Raw genomic sequence first — 22,608 nt, 5'->3', positions numbered from 1 at the left:
TTCTTTTCTATTGGTATCTCTTCCTCTTCTTCGTTCTCGATGCTTAGAGATACAAACTCGTCAGTCCAATCGTCATTGACCGCATATGCCCATTCAGGACCAGAATACCTTCTGTTCGGTATCCTTTTCCTTTTCAATTTTGCTTCTCTTTTCGATTCTGCCTCGCTGGTACTTTCCTCTTTTGTCAAGTCTTTTTCTTCACTCGAGGTTGGTATCACGACAGACACTTCTTTTCTTTTCTCTTTTACTTTTGGCCTTTCTCCGTCGTTCAAACCTTCTCCAGACTTTTGTTTTACTGGTGATATACTTAGTCTCCTCTTTGCACCATGTCCATTTGATGGACTTGCGACCTTTTCTGTAGAGGTTTGAACTTTTTCGTTCTGCTCTGCCTTGTCCCCTCCTTCAGGGGAATCGATCAAGTTCTCCTTTTCTTTTTCTGTATCGTCTGTTTCTGGGAAAGCCCTCCTCTGATCAGGCTCTCCTGCTTTTTCACCTTTTTCGAGCCCTTCGTCACCGTTACTTTCGTCAGGCTCTGTATCACTTTCAGCTGCTTCAGGTTCTTTGTCACCTTCAGCTGCTTCAGGCTTTTTGCTACCCTCAGCTGCTTCAGGCTCCTTGTCACCTGCAGCTTCTTCGTCGCTGTCTGAACTTTCTCCTTGGCCTTCCCCAAGTGAGTCAGACTCTTTGCCCTCCAATAGTATCTCTTTCTCTCCTGCTTCTGCCTGTTCGCTTTCAGTTCGCTTTTGTTCTGTCTCAGCACTTGGCACTGTTTTATCAGGCACTGGCAATTTCAGCGCTTCAACTTCCTCATCTGTGGGACACAACACCTTCTTTGTGTGACTGGCGTGAATCCAGTTGGGAACCCCCGCACACTTCACAGCGGTAGTTGTCGTCAGGATCACTTGAAAAGGGCCTTTCCAACGGGGTTCCAGACACGACTTCCTCACGTGCTTCTTCACCACGACCCAGTCACCTGCTTTCAGTGCGTGTCCTGGACCTTGAATCGGTGGCAAGGTGGTCGCTTCCACCTGGTGAGAGAAAGAGCGAACCACGTCAGCCAGTCCTTTGCAGTAGTCTAACACCATATCATCTGTAATATTCAAAAGCGCGTTTGCGGGAACTGCAGGAAGTCTCATAGCCCTGCCCATGAGAATTTTGTGCTGGGACAATCCAGTTTTTCTATCAGGAATGTTTCTCATTGACATTAGCACTAAGGGCAATGCGTCAGGCCATTTCAAATTTGTTGATGCACATATTTTCGCCATTCTTGATTTCAGTGTACCATTCATCTGCTCCACCAGTCCTGATGCTTCAGGGCGATAGCTACAATGCAGTTTCTGCTCAATGTTCAGCGCTTCGCAAAGTAACTTTATCACCTCGTTGTTGAAGTGACTTCCCCTATCTGATTCTAAAGAGATCGGGAATCCGAAACGTGGTATCAACTCTCTCAATAATAGCTTGGCAACTGTAAGGCTGTCATTTCTACGTGTTGGGTATGCCTCAATCCAGTGACTAAAAATGCACACAATCACCAACACATATTTCAGACCTCCATGCACAGGCATCTCAATGAAGTCCATCTGCATACGACTAAAATGCCCGCTTGCCCTACCAATGTGACTCGCGTTCACAACTGTTCCCTTCCCTGGGTTCATCTGCTGGCAAGTGACACATCGATGGCAAACTGCTTCTGCAGCTTGACGAAATCTGGGGTTAAACCAATCAGTTTTGAACAATCTTATCATGGCATCTCTCCCTAGGTGAGCTTGCCCATGATAGAACCGTGCAAGCTGTGATAAGAGACTATTTGGCAAAACAAATTTTCCCTCATGTGAAACCCATAACTCGTCTTGTCTCTTTATACATTGTGATTTGATCCAGGAATCTCTTTCATCCTCTCTGACATTATTTTGTAATGCTTTTAGTTCCTCTATTGTATCTACGACCTTTAAGGCAAATGCTTCAGCTAGTTCTAGTTCTGGCTCACTTATCGAATTCCATTCATCTCTCAGTAATATACAGTTCAAGGCACAAAATCTTGCAACTTGATCCGCATATGCATTTCCCAGCGAAACATAGTCCTGTCCCTTCGTGGGAGCACTGCACTTTACCACTGCAACTTCAGCTGGCACTTGAATGGCATGTAACAATTCCCTTATTCTTTCCCCGTTTTTCACTGGGGATCCTGAAGAAGTCAGGAAACCTCTCTGTGACCATAGTTGTCCAAAGTCATGCACAATCCCAAACCCATATTGGCTATCAGTGTAAATGGTGACTTTCATCAATGCAGACAGTTGACATGCTCTGGTAAGGGCTACAAGTTCTGCTACTTGTGCAGAATAGACTCCTTGGAGCCATCCCGCTTCCAAGACACCTGTTACAGTACATACAGCGTATCCTGCTTTCAAAATCCCCATCCCGTCTCTTAGACATGATCCATCAACAAAAAGAATTTGGTCATTTTCATCAAGCTTAGTATCCTTGATGTCCGGTCGAGGTTTTGTGCAAAATTCAGTCACCTGAAGACAGTCATGCTCGACGTCTTCAGCGTTCTCAATTTCAGCATTTTCTCCAGGAAGCAAGGTAGCTGGATTCAACGTAGTGCACCTTTTCAGCTGCACGTTCGGTGAGCCCAGAATTATCGTTTCATACCTTGTGAGTCTTGCTCCAGTCATGTGTTGCGTTCGGGAGCGGGTCAAAAGTATCTCAACTGAGTGAGGGACCATGACTGTTACTGGGTGTCCCATCACTATTCCTTCACTCTGAGTGAGGCTGATACCAACTGCTGCTACGGCGCGCAAACACCCTGGGAGTGCTGCTGCGACCGGATCCAAAGTAGCTGAAAAATACGCTACTGGTCTGTTTACGCCACCATGGGCTTGAGTCAAGACAGACAAAGAACATGCATCACGTTCATGACAAAACAATGTGAAAGGCTTTGTGTAATCAGGCATACCTAAAGCTGGAGCCCTACACATGCATTCTTTCAATTCAACAAAAGCATCCATCTCATCTCCTTTCAGCTCAATTTGATCCAAAGCATCCTTCTGGGTCAGTTTCAGTAAAGGCTTCGCTAGAGTCGAGAAGTTGGGAATCCACTGGCGACAGTAGCCCACCATTCCCAAGAACTTCCTCACCTCCTTTCTCGTCTTAGGCGGACTCATTTGAAGTACACTTGTAATCCTTTCCTTCATTATTCTCCGTGATCCTTTCTCTATCTGGTGACCCAAGTATTTCACTTTCTTCTGACAGAACTGCAATTTGGAAGGAGACACCTTGTGTCCGTTTCTTCCCAAATGGTTCAACAGGGCAATGGTATCGGCTGTGCAGCCACTTTCTGTCTTTGATGCAACCAGTAAGTCGTCAATATACTGTACTAGGGTTGACTCGAATGGCAACTCTAACTCTTCCAAGTCTTTCTTTAGAACCTGATTGAATATCGACGGTGACTCAGAAAACCCTTGAGGAATTCGACACCAACTGTACACTCTGTCTAGGAATTTGAAACAAAAGAGAAATTGGCTGTCCTCATGAAGAGGCACAGAAAAGAATGCTTGTGACAAATCGATGACTGAGAACCACTCAGCATCGCAAGGGATCTGAAACATTATCACAGCTGGATTCGGTACAACAGGGCAGCATTTGACTATGATGTCATTTATTTTCCTCAAGTCCTGCACGAGTCGGACCTTTCCACTTGGCTTTATTAGTCCCATTATCGGTGAATTACAGGGACTGCTTAACACTTCTTTCAGTACCCCCTGTTTCACAAATTCGTCAATGAGTTGGGCAACTTTCATGAGGGTATCTTGTGGCATGTGGTATTGTGGGGTCTGGGGAAAGATCGCATTGGGCTTTACAGTCACTTTCACTGGTTCCACTCCTTTCATCAATCCCACCTCTTTCCCTGTCATGTCCCACACTTCCTTTCCGACTGTTTCTCGTAATTCTGCTGGAATATCTTCTTCAGTTATCATCGGGAAAAGACAAATCAGAGGATACTCTTCATCTACCGTTTCCATCTCATCTCCCTCTACACTATCCTCTTCTTCCCCATCACTGCTCGTCTGTATCGTTATTCCTTCGTTCGAACACATGATCGAACAACCCAATTTGCATAATAGGTCTCTCCCTAACAGTGCTATTGGGCTTGAGTCACATATCACAAACTGATGTACCCCTTGATAGTTACCGATGCTGACTGGTACCGGATCTGTAATTGGGTTTGTCAGGTGCCTGTTTGCTACTCCCACCACTTGAACTGTCCTCCCTGAGAGTGGCAAATTTGGTACTTCACTACTCTTAACAGTTGAACGTGTGGCTCCCGTGTCCACCAAGAATGAAACACGATGACCCATTACTCTTCCCTCTACGTACGGACCCTTTTGATCAACTTCTAAGGATGCTGCAAGCACACAATCTCCTTCCTCTTCTGAGCTCTCACTCTCCCATACATTGTTTATTCCACTCTCACTGTGTAATGGGAACTGTTGTACGGTGCCATTTGTACTCATTACCTGACCCGAGACCTGTGGAGGAACCATCACTTGCTGCTGACTCATTGGTGCCAAAGGTATTTGCATTTGCTGATTAGGTACCATGGGTAACTGCTGTTGCATCGGCTGCATTTGCGTCATCTGCATACGAGGCATCTGCATCTGCTGCGGCTGCATAGGTTGTAATCCCTGCAATTGATTTATGGTCTGAAAATTTGGGTTTGGACCTCTCATTTTCGGTCCCCTCATTGTCTGAAATGCATTGACATCATTGTTTTGCTGACCAATACCTGCACCTGCACCTGCACCTGCACCTTCCTGCACCACCATCGGGCACTCGCGTTTCCAATGACCGACAATCCCGCACACGTGACACGGCATCACCTTCTTTATTGCCTGCACACCGTCACAACAGTGTTTAAATCCGGACCGTTATTCACAAAACCTCCTCTGCCTCTGCCTCTGGCCTGTGGCTGAAACGACATGTTTCCCTGCAACTGCGGCTGCGGTTGCGGTACCTGCTGTTGGAACCCTTGCATCCCTTGCAAACCTTGCAGACCTTGCAAACCTGTCTGAGCTGCTTTAAGTTGCATCATCATCACCTTCTCTTTCAGCTTTTTCTGTTTCACTTCAATTTTGTCGCTACAGTATTTCGCATACGTCAAGACCTCATCAATCAGTTTCGACTGCCAGCAAATCAAATGCGACTTTATCATCTGACTTATCTCTGGTCTCAACCCTTCCCCAAATCTAAACACAAAATGAAGCATATCCTTCGCCTCAATTGTTTCCGTGCCACTGTAATTCTTGAACGCCTTCAACAACCTCTCATAGTAACTATGAATCGATTCTTTAGCCTCTTGGGCAGTTCGATCAATCTTCTGCCAATCCACATTTTTCGCGGCCACCTTCGTCTTCAAATGCTCAATCACCTTATAGTACAAGCTCATCACCATAGGTGATGGTGCACCCGTCTCCCTGTCTCTTTCTGGTTCACTTGTCGGCCAACCTACAGCTCTTTTGCAATCCTCCCACAAATCTGCCGGAACCACAATCTCAAATAGAGTATTCAGGTCTTCCCAGAGACATTTTGCAAGCTTGACAAACCTATCAGTCTGTTGATACCATTCAATCGGCTTCTCTCTCAGTTTGGGAAAATCATCCGTAAATGACTGAATGTCACTTCTGTGCCATGGTACATGTATTAATTTTCCCCCTGCTGTCTCCCTCATTGGTAACATGGTTACTGTCTCGCTGCTCTGCGGTCTTTTCTCGTTGTGCTCTGTAGCACTGTCCCTCCTCTTATCCTTCCTCTTTACCCACCTGCTTTCCCACTTGTCTAAGCACCTCCACACTTGGGCACTCTGCAACAATTCTCTAAGGTGTGCCTTCATGCCTGCTGACCTCATGTGTTCAAAATCTGTGGTCCCAAAATCTAACCTGTAGCTCCTGCTCAAGTGTTTCGTCTTGCCTATGTCAATCCCGTTTCTGTCCGCTACTTCCTGCAAACTTTTATGTACCTTGTTCACTTCTTTCGTGATCTTTGGACATAGGTATCTCAGCTCTTCTTCCGTGTAGGACTCTAACCTGTTCACACCCATATTCCCTTCCACCAATTCTTGTGCTTCCATGTTCAGCCTCATCCTATTCAAGTAATCTTCTCCTTTCCCACTGTCTGAACTTTGTGTGGAATTTAGACTGTTGAACCATTGTGTCAACTGTTGCGCATTCACCCCCATCAGCGTGGCATTCACATCGACTGCCATTGATGGTTGAGGCAACTTTTCAGTATTCAATGTTAAAGGTATTATCAGTGGGGGGCTCGACCTCACCAGTGTAGACTGAGCACATATGGGACTAAACTCCATCAAGGATCCAGATCCACTTGGCTGAGCCGCTATAGGAGTTATCCCTGGAGTGTTCTCTATGCACCTCCTTTCTGTCCCCTTCTGCAGTATTGATCCCTGACCGCTCATACCTAAGTTAGGCTGAGTATACAGAGGTACCGGTGGACCTACAGTAATGGGTAGTGATATCGCGTCTGGGTTCTGTCCATTTCCCATGTTCTGAGGCATGTTCATCCCCATATTATGGGTCATCATTGTCGGCATGCCCATCTGACTCCCCGTCATCTGACCATATGGGTTTCCTCCCTGCATCTGCTTTTGAGGCATCATAAACTGAGTTGATTCAGCCTGTGTCATTGTTGGATTGTGACCATTCTGTACTCCCCTCACTGTTTGTTCTAGAACCATTCCTCCACTATTGTCACTGCTGTAGTACCCTGGCATCTGCGGTTGGTAATTTTCTGCTGGTTTCATTATGGGCACATCTGGATATATTCTCCTAACCTGCGGTATCTGCGGGGTGAACAGTAAACTCGGGTCCATAGATCCCGATGACGCTCCTGAACTCTGGGTGTCACTGTTCTGTACCAGTGCCGGAGGGGCAGAACTGGTACTTGGACCTTGTCCATTTTCCGCATAAGGTGGTGGACGGTCGTTCAGCAATTGCATTATCAACTCCTCATCCTCTAACTCCTCTTCTCTTCTCAACTTTTCCTCGTCCTCTCTATCCTTGGAACACCTCCTGTCTGTCTTACAGGTAGCTTTCTTACCTGTCTCCTCTTCCTCCTTAGTAATTGCGGGAAACAATTTTATTCCCTGCAATACATCTGACCTCCACACCTTCTGCGCATTATCCCACCTAGCATCCGCTAGTGTCTTTTCTACCTTCCTCATCCTTGTTTCAAACTTATTCTTCTGTTGCTGTCTAGCCATTAATTCCCAGATTGCTAGAGCCTCAAACTGTGCTGGCCTTGGAGGTACCTTCATGTCATACATCGTGAATCTCAAATTCTCTAGGATCCTTATATTGAATGTCCCATGTATCGGGAATGCTACGCTCCCATGTTTCTCTGTCAGTTTGTGCCATTGCTTTAGCCAAAGACACGGAGCTACCCCTTTTTCCTCCATTACAATGTAAGCTGGTGTGCCCTCGGGCGACGTCTCCTCTCCTACGCTCGCTTTAATGTAAGACTCCCCCTTCATCGCACTCCTAAATGCTTTAAGGAATTTCATTTTCTCGCCTTTTATTTCACAAAGTTTATAATCAATAGGTCACTTTTTATTCCACAAAATTTGTAATCAATAGGTGACTTTAATTCCCGGAATACTCTTCACTTGCCTTTCCCTTTCCAATCGAGCCCCACGGACTGCGTCCAATCCGTGCGCGACCCTTCTCTCCAACCAACCTATCCCAGCGCGGCTCCTAGTGACGTCACACTCACACACACTGCGGCTGACAAAGCCTCGCGGCTAGTCCTCCTTCACTCAGCTCCTCTCGTAACAACTTCTTGCATGTATCGCGAGCTACCAAAAACTAAAACAGATCTGTCGGTTTACTACAGGAAGGGTAACACAATCGCTTCAGGACCTTAGGGACCTTTCACTAGCCTCGGCCGCTATTCCGTCTTTCTCGGTCCCCACATTCGCAAGCAAATCTGACCTGCAGACCTACTCTCAACTTGTCAATGATCTGTTCTAGTGCACTTAGAATCTTGTCAGAGCCCAAAGTCGAAGTTTCTTTCGCTCCCTAACACACGTACCGACTTGTTGACCACGCCCGATCAACCTACTAAACCGCCCAGACCACAACATGGATCAACATACTCCGGAGTCTCTTGACCTCGCAGGGCCCGTCTCAACAACAACAACCACGTGGACCTTTTTATGCACAAAGCGCCACACGCACATGAAGTTCGACGACTTCCCTACTCTCACACTCGGAGCCGCACCTCCGCTGTTTCTATGAAGTTCGACGACTTCTCTACTTCTACACTCGGAGTCGCACCTCCGCTATCCTTTAAAGAAAAAAAATCCTCGCAACCTTTTCACACACCCTGCGGCAATAAGCTGTGCAAGCGCAAAACCCTATCTTCACTCATACCATCACTAGTACTGCCAACGCTGTTTCCACACCTCCGTTCTCTCCATTCGCAAGCTCCGAGATCCCGGGAAAGTCGCGGTGGACCTAGCCCATCATCATTCTGTCAATCTATTTTATCCAAGAAAAATCTAATTCAACTTCTCGAATGAGGCCTCAAAATGCGTAACCGTTAATTCAACACCATGTATTTTAATAGTACAGGGTCCCAAAAGACGAAAACGTCCTCTGCTACCATCTACTGATAGAGCGAACCGTGGTAACAACTTACCTGTGTTCGGACGCTCTTTAGGCCGATGAATCTTTTGACTAAGTGGGAACTCTCTGTACTCTTAATCAATCAATTTCATTAAATCAATAATCAATAACGAACATAAGCAATACCTTGATCGACATAACACTTAACAATTAATCCAGAATACATTTCGGCGAACCCTGACCTTTCAGTCAGGAATAACCACACCCGTTTATTCAAAGTTAGTGAATTTTATTTCCCTATATTAACAAAGCTAGCACAATATAAATGTGTCGTAACACCAAATGATAAACATAAATGAACATTAATAGCTGTCCATAACGTCGAAACAAGTGCAATCTATGTAGCATTTGAATCACAAGGCATTCGATAATAGCAATGCAAAGCACTAATACGATAATCTGTAATGAACTAATTGCGTACATTTAGTCAGCATAACAAGATCTCAAATTGCATCGTGCAACATATGGAATTCTCATCTAACCTCAAATTAGCATCAGCATGTGGGACGTCATGCAAAAACAATTTAGCAACATAAATTTAGAAAATTCCTATCTAGGGATCTTATAAAAAAAAAATCAGCAGTTGGTTACCTAAAAGGAACACAATGCAATTTTACAATTTCCTTTCATATTTACCAATTACGATCAGCGTACAAGGAAGTCTTCGTCTCACAGGTACCGTTTCTCGATCAGCATGGGACGGGACAAAGGGGCAGGGGTGAACGGGGCAATCGCCTCACGGCGGCAAGTTAAGACTACTACTTCATGCAAAGGGACAAATTAAAGTTAAAGTCTCTAGGGCAAGAATCATTAAAGTCTCTTTCTCTCGACTAGAGAAAGCATCAAAGTCTCTCAAAATGGCGTCGCAGCAAAGTGGGCCATAATGGCTACGGAGTCTACAAAATGGCGGGTATCGAGCTGGTAATGGCTGCTTTCTTCTCGTGCACCTGGGTTTTATAGACAACAGTTCGAATCCAGTAGGGTCTCCATTGGAGGGTTCATAGGTTAGCTTCAAATTGTCCAATCAAAAACGACAGTTCTCAAGCTTTTACTTAAGCATACATTATCCTTGGAGATGGGTACGCAAATCGCAACATTGTCTACCAATTAGCTCACTTTCAGAGCCTCCATTGTCCGCACCTGCAAGTCGACCTTGAATTAAAGAGAAAATATGCCATGCTGGCACGAAACTTTAAGATAAGCATGTGAACAGTTTCTGTGGAAAAGTACAGCTTCAAGCAGAAATACACGTTTAATAGCACATTGGAAAAATACGAACATCTAAACCGTGAGACCAGGCCACTAGGCCAAAGCCTCCGCTAAAGTAATGCTAAGCTAAAGCATTTCAAACAAGCAAATCGTAGCACACGTTTATGATTATGTCGGATTAGTGCAATTCTAATACACCACGTTATATATATAAAGCACGCGTATAATGTCGGCAAACTACTCTGAGGGCACATTTTGTCCCCGTACAATCTTTATTAGTTCGGTTAAAGTCACACATGATTATTTCACACTACGTTTATGCGTTAATAAATCAAAACCTTCATTTTCTGCTTCATCAGAGGAGAAATAAATAAACAAAAAAGGTGTGCAGTGGTATGAGAGAGAAAGGGGGACCAGGAAAGGGGGAAAGACAAACGTGAGGAGAGAGACAAGAAATTGGAGGAAGAGAAGAGAGAAAATGTAGAAATGAGAGGGAAAACAAAGCTAAAGAAACAGCTGCTGAGAGGAGAGTAGGAGTGAAGAGGGAAAGTGAGGTGAAGCAAGAAGGAGAATACGGTGGTGAAAGGAAGCATTGAAAATGTAGGAAACTAAAGTACGGAGGTCGGAGTGGCAAAAGATTAGGAGTGTATGGCAAAGTGAACGATGGAAAGGGTGTTAGCGCATCTGACCTTAATAAGTAAACTTACAAGGGGACCCCAAGAGGTCAATGAACCTTTGGACTCGCAATTAAGATGATCCCACCATAGCTCCCTTCACATGCAGATCAATAATCAATAATTAATCAATAACATCAATAATCAACAATAAACAATGACATTAGTAATCAATTGGAGTCAGTAATTGTCACACACCATGACCTGTCAGTCATGAATAGCCACACCTTTTAGTAAAGTTAGAACATTTATGACCCTATATTAACAATGCTAACGTCATGTAAATTAATCTCAAAATCAAACGATACATGTACAGAAACAACACTGGCTGTCCAAATCTATGGAAGAACTGCAATCTAATCAAAGCTTGAACTCTTACACATTCTAAGGTTGCAGTGCAAATTAAAAACAAGAACAAGATCACATACATTTAGATTCAGCAGAGAAATTCATCAAACATTATTCCCTATTAGCAGAGTAAGGAAACCTTAACTAACACCAGAATAGCATCGACATGCTGGGCTTCATGCAAAACAATTTAGTAACACAAATTTGGAAAACATCTATGACTCAGTGCAGTTGGTACCTAGAAAGATGAAGCAAATATGCATGGCAATCACATGGGTACAATAATACCTCTCCTCAATTGGGTCAGCAAGCTAAGATAGTCTTTGTCATCAGGACATCAGTCGATCAAAGCATCAGGATTAAGCATCAAAGTTCAGATAATGCAAAGTCTTTAAGCATTAAAAGTTAAGCATGTCTCTTGTCAAGACGCACAAGAAAATATTGACCTTTTGGCCAGCAAGAAAATGGGCAATGGCTGTCTTCTCTCGGTGCAGTGTTGTTAAGTTAAATTCCCTAAAACTAATTCCCAAATCCCTATTGGCCAAGGGATCGCATGTTCAAACTTTGTCCAATAAAACTAAAAATTCAAATCCCTTCCACATCTCTTGCTTTCCTCACTGGCTGTGTCCTCTGCAGAATCCCTGCTGTGAGCCTGTTCTACTACCATCCCCTGCTTCATCGCCTGTGTCCTTTTTCCTCCCCTAACACTGCCACCCCACTCTCCTTCCCCACTGGGTGATTATGTGCACCACTGCCTGAAACACAGTGAGGACTGAGACTGACCATTTGAGGGGGCAGAATCTGATGGTTACTAGAGATCTGTTCATTGCGTTGTGAAAGGTAGAGTGACACTGGCTGGGTAGCATGAGGAAAAAAGCTTGCTGCCTCTCTGAGAGTGACACTGGCTGCATGAGGAAAGAAGCTTGCTGCCTCTCCCAGTCTTCTCTTCACTGCACATGTTCCTTTAGGCCCTGATTCCTCATTCTGATCGTTCCACTAAGGACCTCTTATTTTTTCTATTCCCCTCTGTTGCTCGGTTTGCCCTATAGTTGGCCAGAACTCCGTCACTTCCTCCCTGTTTTACATTCATGCCAGGATGAGTTGCTGCATTTTGCATGGTCTGAAACACTCTCTCTCTGGCAAGTAGTTTAATGGCACCCAGTGGGCCGATATTGTTTTTAGGTGCACCATTTTATGTGCCCGAAGAGGCTTCAGCACTGCAGCTAAAGTAGCCTTTGGACTACCTAGACATGTATCTGCATCCTCTGCCATTGACTCACCGCACCGGCTTCCAGTGATGAATAGGAATGCATTTAAATCCCACTACTTGGAGCCTGAGCGTGGGGCTCTGCATCATTCTCGATTTTTATATTTGACAAGAAATGTAATTATTAGATCCCCGATCACTCACTTCGTTCTCGGGATGCCCTCCTTCTTTCTATTCCCAGATTGAAGTGGATAGGATCCAGAGGCAGGGCTTCCTCAGTTACAGCGCAAACTGTGTCATTCCTTGCCCATAAGGGCAGGGAGCTCACTCATTCTCCTACTTCGCACTCAAGACTTGGAACGACCCCCTCCACACATCAGAGCCTTCTCAGTTCTTGAGTTCTGCAAGAAGCTGAGGACTTGGCTCTTCATTTGAGCACCTTGAGGACCACAAAACTATGCACATGGCCAAGCGCATGCAGACCCTCTAGGGCAGTGGTCTTCAAACTTTTTAATGCCGCGCCCCCCAGTTGAAAAATAAAAATCATTGGGCCCCCCCTCAGAATTTTTCACAATTATTTTAGAAAGATGGCAATGTTTAAATAGGTCTAAACCTATTTAAACATTGCAGTTAAGTACTGTTACCCTTTTAAAACTGCAATAACATGCTTCTGCTTAAAACAAAGGCGTTATCTGTATAATATCTCTTTTGGCCAGAGTTTGGCGCCCCTATCCCCCATCACTTGAGGCCCCCCCAAGGGGGGCCCGCCCCCCAGTTTGAAGACCTCTGCTCTAGGGTGATAAGTACGTTATACAAATCAATATAACAAAACATAATCCTGCGCAACATGTTTGTATTGCTTCAGTTTGGGAAAGCCTTGACGACTTGGTCTTAAGCTCTCTGTGATACTGTCTTGGTTTGTTATCGCTCTTCCTGCTGTTACTGGGCCACTACTTTGAATTCTTACAGTTGGTCTGACAGCTGATCTGGGCTGTAGCCAGGACACCTCCCTCGTATTTGCGAGCTCTATAAACTCTCTGACATAACAATTAAAGTTATTTCTCATGGGCGAATTCGTGATGACGGGTCTTTGCAGGTGCCAGTTGCCCACACCGTGTTAATACATCTTTATGTGCAGTTCGTTCCAGGTACCAAGTAGGAGCAGGAAGTGCTGACAGGCCAGACCTCCGTGACATTTCTGTTTTCCCGCGCTCAGTCACAACGGGATCCTGCAAGAAACCGTACTCCATGTCCGCCCAAAACGTCAAGACAAATGATGCCCTTCAGTCAGTGTGGGTAGGGAGCCCTTTCATTCCTGTACTGTTCTCGCGTGCGCACTTCGCTCATGTACCCTCAAGCACACGACAGGTTTCCATTTTTAGAAACTTTGCATTTCACATGTAGAGAGAGGGAGAGCCTGCCGAAATACGGATGAATTCCAGAGCTCCCTGCTTTTCTTTTTCTTAATTGTAATATTTGTCACCTTTGGCTTGTGCTTGGAGGCGACAGAATATCTCGGTGTGATAGATGTTTGCCGCTGCCAAATAAGGTGATCCCAACGTCACAGGTTTGAAATCAGGTAGAATCATCCTTCAATATAGCTGAAGTTAGTAAATTGAGTAGTAGAAATGAAATAGTGGTAACATCTGTTATTTAAAGTAATTACCAGTGCAGAACGTGATAAAAAGTCATAGGTATAATCATATATGTAACAAAGAAATTATTATGTGTACGTTTTTATGTGGTTATGAATCATAGAAATTGCTCACCTGTCTGTGATACACTAGTCTAACAAGAGAAGTACAACATTACGATCATGAGGTGCTCCTTAACCTGTTGTCTGGGAGTGGAGCCATTCTGTACTCCCAGGCAGAAATTACTACAGCTCTCGAATGTAGCTATTTCTATTGACCGAGAATGAAACTGCCACAGCTGTCTGGGAGTGGAGCCACCATTAGTGCCTGGGTGTACTGTACAGCCATCCTAGTGCCAGGGAGCGTAGCTATTACCTGTGTCATGGAGTTATTCTGTCACTAGAACCTGGATGTACAACCATCATTTGTGCTTCAAAGTGCAAACATGACTAAAGCCTGGGAGTACAGCCATCACTAGTGCCTGAAAGTGTCAATGTCACAAGTGCCAGCGGTGTAACAAAACCCCCTGCAGCCCCCGTGGTGGTGGGGGGGGGGGGGATACGGTCCCCGACCTTCAGGAGGTCCACTCAGCAGGGTACACTGTGTGCACGGGCAGCACGCCCCTGACTGGGTCCAGGTGGGAGGGGACCTATTCCAGGTACTTTGCAGGCAAGCCTCCTCAAACGTCGTTACGCCAATAACAAGTGCCTGGGAGTGCAGTTCTCACCAGTGTCTTCTGGGTGTGCAAATATCCCTGGCTGGTATAACCACTAATACATGGGAGTGCAGTGACTGGTCCTCACCAGAACAATGTACTAATTGCCTGTAAGTTGGCAAACGGCTTGCAAATGCACCGATAACATAGTTTATTGCTGTCTGTCAATGGGCTGCTTAGCTGTGCACTAACACCCAGGAGTGCCTGTCAGCACTGGTTTCCTGTAGTGTGCTGACTACCTGGAATTGCGCTGACATTTGTGCATATGATAACGCTATTCACTATACTAGCTGACGTGAAGTACAATAGTGCCCGGGTGTGCTCTATTGTTCTGGCAGTGCATAGTTGCTTGGGAATGTTTTAGTAGAGGAGCAGACACTATTTAAACAGCCACCTCCTTGATGATGGTTTTTTGCTCTAGTGACCAGGAGTGCATTAAAGCCTACATCGTTTTCAAGTATTTATTGTAATGGCTTAAGTGATATGGTGTGAAACCGTGCCTTTTAGCCACTTAATAAGCAAAAAGAACAGATGATGGACGGAATGCTGAATAATGTAAACGTTTGCCACCAGTCATAAAGATCTGGGTTTAATTAATAGTTTTTTTGCCCACCAGACACCCACCCCATTTTTTGACCCTGCTCCCCATGGGAACAGTGGAGCCCGAATTTGTGTTTGGCTGTCCAGTACGAGGTTGGGTTTGTATACCTAACATAAACAAGCATTTGTAATGCAATAGGTCTCGCATTTGAGAGAGTTAGAGCTGTTGGAGTTGTAAATGGCAATGTCTTTTGACTATGGGGGTCATTCTGACCCTGGCGGTCCATGACCGCCATGGCGGAGGGCGGCGGAAGCACCGCCAACAGGCTGGCGATGCTTCCTGGGCGATTCTGACCGCGGCGGTAAAGCCGCGGTCAGAAAAGGGGAGCTGGCTGTTTCCCGCTGGCCCAGGGAATCCGCCATGGCGGCGCTGCTTGCAGCACCGCCATGGGGATTCTGACCGCATTCTCGCCAGCCTGTTTCTGGCGGTGTCCGCCGCCAGAACCAGGATGGTGGGAACGGGTGCCGTGGGGCCCCGGGGGGCCCCTGCACTGCCCATGCCACTGGCATGGGCAGTGCAGGGGCCCCCTATCAGGGCCCCACAAAGATTTTCACTGTCTGCTTTGCAGACAGTGAAAATCGCGACGGGTGCCACTGCACCCGTCGCACCCCTGCAACTCCGCCGGCTCCATTCCGAGCCGGCTTCATTGTTGAAGGGGCTTTCCCGCTGGGCCGGCCGGCGGTCTTCTTGCGGTCGGCCGCCGGCCCAGCGGGAAAGCCGGAATGGCCGCCGCGGTCTTTCGGCGGGAACCGCTTGGCGGGCGGCGACCACCGACCGCCGCGGTCAGAATGACCGCCTATGTGTTTTGATTTGAAGTGTAGTGGATGTATGCCAGGTGCCACAGCAACCCTCCCAGACCTTTCGTTGCACGAGAGAGGACACAACAAGGCCGCCATCTTGGGTGTGTTTTTGCCTCGTTCCTACAGACTGGCTGTGATACCCTAGAGATGCAACCCTGTGTTTACCTAAACAGTTATAGTACCAAACAAGCCACAAAGAGGCACCTTCATGGCATTCAATCCGGAGAATGTCAAAAGAGGTCAAAAGAGTTAGGAGCAAATAAAAGGGGGCAGCCATATATTTCTGTGTGTTAAACCTTTGATGGAATTGTTCCTTTACATTGCCAATACCAGCCTAACTTTTAAAAACATTGACTGTATGCAAAGAGAATAAAAGAAGAGGCAGGTAAACTGAACAGGGGGCTTCAAATGTGTGTAGATTGGTGAAACAGAGCTTCAGTGATAGTTGGGCCAACAGGATATGTTCCAGAGGTGCAGCATCTGTGACCTTGGGTCAGTGTTTTAAATGGAAATACAGAAGGGTTGCTACACTGTATTCATTTAAAGCACTGCCTTGGGTTAATAATCTTATGACTGTCCTCAGCTCAGGACCGGGCTCTGTAGAACAGATACCTTAATATCCTGGGCCTTGATGGTACCTTTTCGGTGCATACATTTATGCACTAGCTGATGGTTTTGGAGCCTGAATTATCTCTGCTGGGGTGGCTACTGAAAATGTGAAGTCTTGGACTTGCCATCTGGACCACTCAGAGTAGAGCAGGAAGCCTGGGTTGGACGATAGAGTATTTTCTCACCTAGGGCTGCGCTAGAGTGCCGGCAAACAAGATGGCTGCACTTTTGTGAGGCTCTCGCAGCCCAGATTCGCTAATCAGTATAATCCTCCCCAGGGGAAGAATAAATACAACTCTACTCGCACATCAGCATTGTCTGGCACTCGCTGAGACCCACTGCTGGTCTAAAAATTGGTGTGGCTGCAAGTACAGATGTGAGCTGGCAGAGAGACTTGCTCGAGAACAGTCGGGCCTACACGGGGCGGTCAGGTGAGCTGGGGTGGTCCAGCCAGGCTGCTATGCTGAAGTGCTGAGGTGACTAATCAGAGGCTGGGGAGTGTGGAGACAACACCTGGACCAACAGAGAGGTAGCCCATGGAATCCCAGAGGTGTTTGCTGCACAGTGGTGTAGACATGGATGACTGGTGCTGGGGAGGCCGTGAAGGGGTGAGGCCTCGGGGAGTCCTGTGTGGCCGGGGGACACTGCTGGAGCCCGGTGTGGGAGAGCGTGGTGCTGTGCCTGGCCCCTGGAGTGTGTCCCAGTCCCGGGAGGTGCTGGGCCTGTACCGGGTGGAGGCATAGGCCAGAGGAGCAACACCGAGGATTCCAGGTGTGGGCCGCATTGAGAGATGGGAACCACGCCTTACCACCAGGCCACAAGGATATTGGAGCGGGTGACTGGTCTGACCTGGTGCCCGAGAGGGACAGAAGCTGCACGCCCGGCCTGACCTGCGAGCGACACAACTGACGGCGGACTGTGGCACTCACAGCCTGGGAGTGCTGACAGACCCACAACTTGGACCAGGGCCGGCTGCGGGCGTCGTGGCCTCGATCGCCGTACGCCGCCTGGGCCATGGGGACTCGCCGGATACCACTGTGAGCCAGACACACTAATCAACCTCAAGTCTTATATGCAGGGCTGCGGGGTGTGGGACCAAGCCCCACTTGTGGTACGCCCCCTCTATCGGGGGGGCGGTGCCCTACAGGAGACCAAACTATCTGGTACCCCCCTGTTGACCTGGGACCTGCGTACTGTGCCTTCAATGCTGCTGGGAGTTGTGCCGAGGGAGAGAGGAGAGCCTCCCAGGCGGAAAGGTGTTCCAGAGCTCTGGACCTGGCCTGCCTGGGGTGGGAGCTGCAGCGGTGGGAGGTCTGCCTCAGACCAGTGGATATCCACAAACGGAAAACCCATTGTGGGAATCGGAGGAGATGGAGAAATCAGACGAATAACAAACAGAACTGCAGTTTGGGGCCAAGAAATCTACCGGGCTGCAATCGGACAATATGGAAAGTGGCACACATAATCAGCAAGTACTGGGGGAGGCCTCAGACACTGGGGGCATGAAAGCTCTTCTGCTAACAATGCAGTCCAGTCTCACCTCAATAGACAGCAAAATGGACAACGTACGCCAGGCTGGACTCACTCACCAATAAGCTGGAGAGTCATGCTGGGCGCCTGTCCGAGGCTGAGTAGCGAATCTCAAGATTTGAAGACAGTGCACACTAAAATTGAACAGCTATTGCAAATGGGCAAAGCATTAAAGATTATAGCTGCCAAAAATGAAGATGTTGAAGCAAGGTCAAGGAGCAACAACTTGCGAATAATGGTTATCCCGGAGTCCCCAGATACTGGCAGAATAGAAAAAGTACATGGAACACCTGCTTACTACACTGTTCGGAGCAGATGCATTCTCCAAGATACTAGTGGTAGAAAGAGCGCAAAGAGCCCTGGTGGTGAGAATGCCGCCAAGTGCACCTCCTCATCCGATAATTGCACGGCTCTTGAATTACAGAGACAGAGATGCAGCACTAAGAATGGCTTGTGAGCGATGTGCCCTGAAATTTGAAGTTAATAATCTCTCATTTTATCAGGACTTCACACTGGCGGTCCAAGAAGCTCGCAAAAAAATATGCATTGGTCAAACAGAAAATGAGGCAAGCGAACATCCCCTGTGCAATGCTGTACCTGGCACTACTGAAGATTACCCACAAGGGAAAATATCACGTCTTTGCTACCCCACAGCAGGTCAGCGAATATTAAAAAAGCAGCTGAGAGCAGGAATGTGAAAGGATGGTTCTGACCATCTGGCCTGCCCTAATTTTTTCGCTTTTTGACCACCTGGTTTTTGACCTTTTACTGTGAGGGAGCCTCCTAGTCAGGGACTCCCCCACATTAAACTCATGGTAATATGGACTGCACGTGTGACCACCGGTGCTGCCTTGCTAAGGAAAGGCTCCTGTGGCGCATCAAGAGTAGGAGGCCCCAGGCTGGTTACACATGATCATGTGTGCACATGCGTGTGCACCCTTGTAATGGCTGCACGGGGAGGGTTTCTGGTGTGGGCAACCCAAGAACTGTGCTTAAGGAGCCTGGCACAGAAGGAACTATGCAGAGTGGGTTGTGACGTGGAGTAGGCCTCATGAGATGGGTGTACACAGAGGAGGGAAAGTCAGTGTGCTTTCTGTATTTTTACCATAGTGACACTCCAGTACATGTCAACATCAGTGTGCTTACTGTCTTTTCACTGTAGGGACACTCCATACAATGTCAAAAGGAAAGAGTGGACTAGGGCATAACTCAGGTCCCCTAGAACCCACAGAGAACAGAGTACACCAATGTACACTGTAACCTGTATGAAAATAATGATGCAGTAGGTTACAAAAGCATAGTAGTACCACTTATGGGTCATCCAGGAATGTCATTGCTCCCTGGCTCAGCTCAGGATTAGGGTCAATTACTGCTCTATCCAGCTACCTGAGCAGGGCCTTGCATCAATCAGCCAGCCGTCAGCCCCTGCCAGGAAATGGGCGGAGAAGCCCTGAAAGGAATGTTAGGAAGGAGGGGATGAGTTTCAGAGCACATGAGGCCCAAGCTCCTAGGCGACACCATTGTTGAGCTATCCCAGAAGACTGTGCAGTACGGAGGGGACAGAGGCAAGGAAGTGATGTGGCATGTCTGGATTGGCCAGAGGTGCAGGTTTGCTGGACACTTCCGCCCCCTCTTAATAGGTCCTGCACAGGGGAGAGCTCTCTTTTTTGTCTGCGCTTCACTGCTGGACACTGAGACTGCAGACGGGCGTCATGGACAACTGGAAAGAAGAACCCCCTGACTGCCCCCTGAGGCAGGGACTCTGCCCCTGAAGGACTTCAGGCCCAGAGAGGCGCAGGCCACGGCCAAGTAAGATGGCCCCCTTACTCTCCCTGAGGAATAGTTGGGGGAAAGACTGGGCTGGCGCAAGGAGAGTGCGCTGCCCTGAAGGAAGGAGGGTTCCCAGAGGAAAGGCTGGCACAGGGAGTCAGTGGGACTGCCCTCCTATCATCTGGGACCCTTCTAGGCTAGGGGGCCTAAGGAGAGTGCTCCTGGTGGCAATGGCTCATCACCAGGAGCGAAACGACATCAGAACCATCCAAATTGGCCCTTGGGGCTGAGATATCCATTTGAGAGGGTCTGTGACCTTTGACCTACTGCTGGGCGAGCTGCAAAGCGCATGGGGCTCTGCTCCGGTCGATGCCCTCGGGTGGGCCAGGGTGCGGGGGCTGCCCCCAAGTAGAAGTAAAGCTGGGGGCTGCCATCCCGACCCCGTGAAGACAGAGGGCCCGGACCCCATCCCGGGGCCCCATAGAGAAAGAAGGCGGGGTGCCATCTCGCTCCCTGCAAAAATAGTGGGAGGGGGCCCCGGACCACATCCCGGGACCCGCCCGGAAATAAAGTCAGGGATGCCGTCGCGTACCCCGTGAAGATGGCTGCCGGCTGAGGGAGAGCTGGCGGCTGAAGACTAAGCAGAGGAGCACCGTTGTGCTCCCCGTGAAGATGGTGCCGGAGCACCAGACCCCATCCCAGGGCCCCACCAGAAGACAAAGTCGGGGGTGCTGTTGCACCCCTGTGAAGGTAGCCAGAGGGGCACTCGACCCCACCCCGAGGACCCGCAAAGAGATTGGGGCCGGGGAGGGCGATATGGTGAGGTAGGCCCCGGACCCCCTCCCAGGGCCCCTAATGCAGCAGAAGAGGAGGGGGAGTGCTGTGGCACTCCCCCCAGCTGGCCCGTCCAGGCGTCCAGCAGCATGCGTCTGCCTGCAAGAGCAGGCAGACACCAAAGAACAGGCCTGCTCCCACAGCAGCACCTGATGGAGGTGTCCGGGTCGGACCAGACACCCTCCAACCATGAGGGCAGCCAGGGGTGAGCTCCCTGTGCTGCCCTCCAATGAGGATGCAGCATGATGGGGGTGTCTGGGTAGGACCGGACACCCCCCAAAACACGAGGGCGGCCCTAGTGGAGGCAGCTCTAGTGGAGGGAGGGTAGGTTCCTCATTCTGCCCTCCAATGAGGCCAGTTTTCTGGGGGTTCCTGAGAGGAACCGGACAACACCCCTACCCCCCGAAGATAACGGTGGTGCGAGGCCGCCTGGAAGGAACTTCAGAGGCTCTCCCTGGCACAGTGGGAGAGTTCCTTATTAAATATGCATATGGCCCATAAAGCCTTGCGAGGCCCCAGGCTTCCTCAATAATTTGCTCAACTCATGGTGGCCCCAGGAAGATGGGGTCACCACCAACCAAATGGCCATTGTCAGGGGGAGCTGGAGGAACGCCAAGTTTATGTCTCCCACCTTAGGTTGGGTGGGACAAAAGAAATATAACCCCCCAAGGGTTACAACCAAATGTGAAACACCAGCATTTTTAGAACTTTTGTTCTTGGTTTGTGTGACTGTACTCTCTAGGGGTGCAGAATGGTATTACGCCAGATTAATCATCAGTGTAATCAAGAAATAATGCAAAAGTAATCTTTATTGTTTTAAGTGTTTAAACATGTTTATATGTGTTTTTGATAATGTTGATTGGCATAGTATGACTGATATCTACTTTCTTGATCAGTAAATGTGCTTATTTGTCAGATTTTGGTGTGATCACTTTACCTTACAAGCAAATCTTGCATTGCAATACCAGGGATTGTTTTGCTGTGTGGGTGGTTGGATTATATTTTTCCTAGAGGGAGACATGAGATATTAGACAGTGTCATCCAAGGGTAATTCCATCAATTTGTGTATATTCATAAATCGTTGCATAGTATTGAGTAGTTTGTGTGTGTAATAAATGTACTTGTACTTTAGCAAAAGAAAAAGCACAGACTGGACAATCACTTATTGAGTGGCATGCTTGCACGTTTGTGAATGGGGATTATTAGCCCACACCACCTGTCTTGAGTAAGCCATGTACTGCTCAGCAACGCTACTCTATGAGAGTCAAGTGCTACAAAGGGGTGTTTGGTTTCCAGTGGTGGTCATGTGCGGACTCATTACTTGTGCAAGCCACACAACTAATGATTCACCTTTCAAGAGGGAAACAACACATGATCAGGACCATTCTGGTCCTGGCTCATCTCCTGCCCTGTCAGACCAAGATTGTATGAACGGGTGGCGAAGACTGTGTCTGGCTGTGCTCGGGACTGAAGACTCCCCCACGGGAGTCACGGAGGAGGTGTTGCACCCAGTTGGTTCACAGATGCACAAAGATAGACATCAGAAATTGCTTGTATGCAGGCCACCCCACCTTAGACTGGTGATATAAGAGGGCATGGCAGTGCTTGATTCCTCTGGGACCAACACAGTTTATCCAGGCATGCTCTCTACTTAGAGAGGTGTCCGTGCGACACTCTAGATGACCACAATGGGGAACGCCCTTTTAACCTTGGAAACTCTACTGTTAATTCTGGTTGATATGGTTTGGGATTTCAAGGGGAGGGATTTTCCTGGCGGAATCAGGCCATCAGTGTTGGATGGGCGAGGGACAGTTTACAAAAAAAAAAGAGTTATTTCGCCTAGACCAGTGGTGCCAAGTGAGTCTCCTACAGGACTGGTTGACTGGCATTATTTCTGGCTATGAAAAGGAAAAGGATTCAACATTTTTTGGGGGGGGAGCCTAAGGCAGGTCCAGAACCATGTCAGAGTTTATTTTTA

This window comes from Pleurodeles waltl, chromosome 9, assembly GCF_031143425.1.
Source record: "Pleurodeles waltl isolate 20211129_DDA chromosome 9, aPleWal1.hap1.20221129, whole genome shotgun sequence".
NCBI classification, from domain to species: Eukaryota; Metazoa; Chordata; class Amphibia; order Caudata; family Salamandridae; genus Pleurodeles; species Pleurodeles waltl.
Note: the sequence above shows the minus strand (reverse complement) of the source record.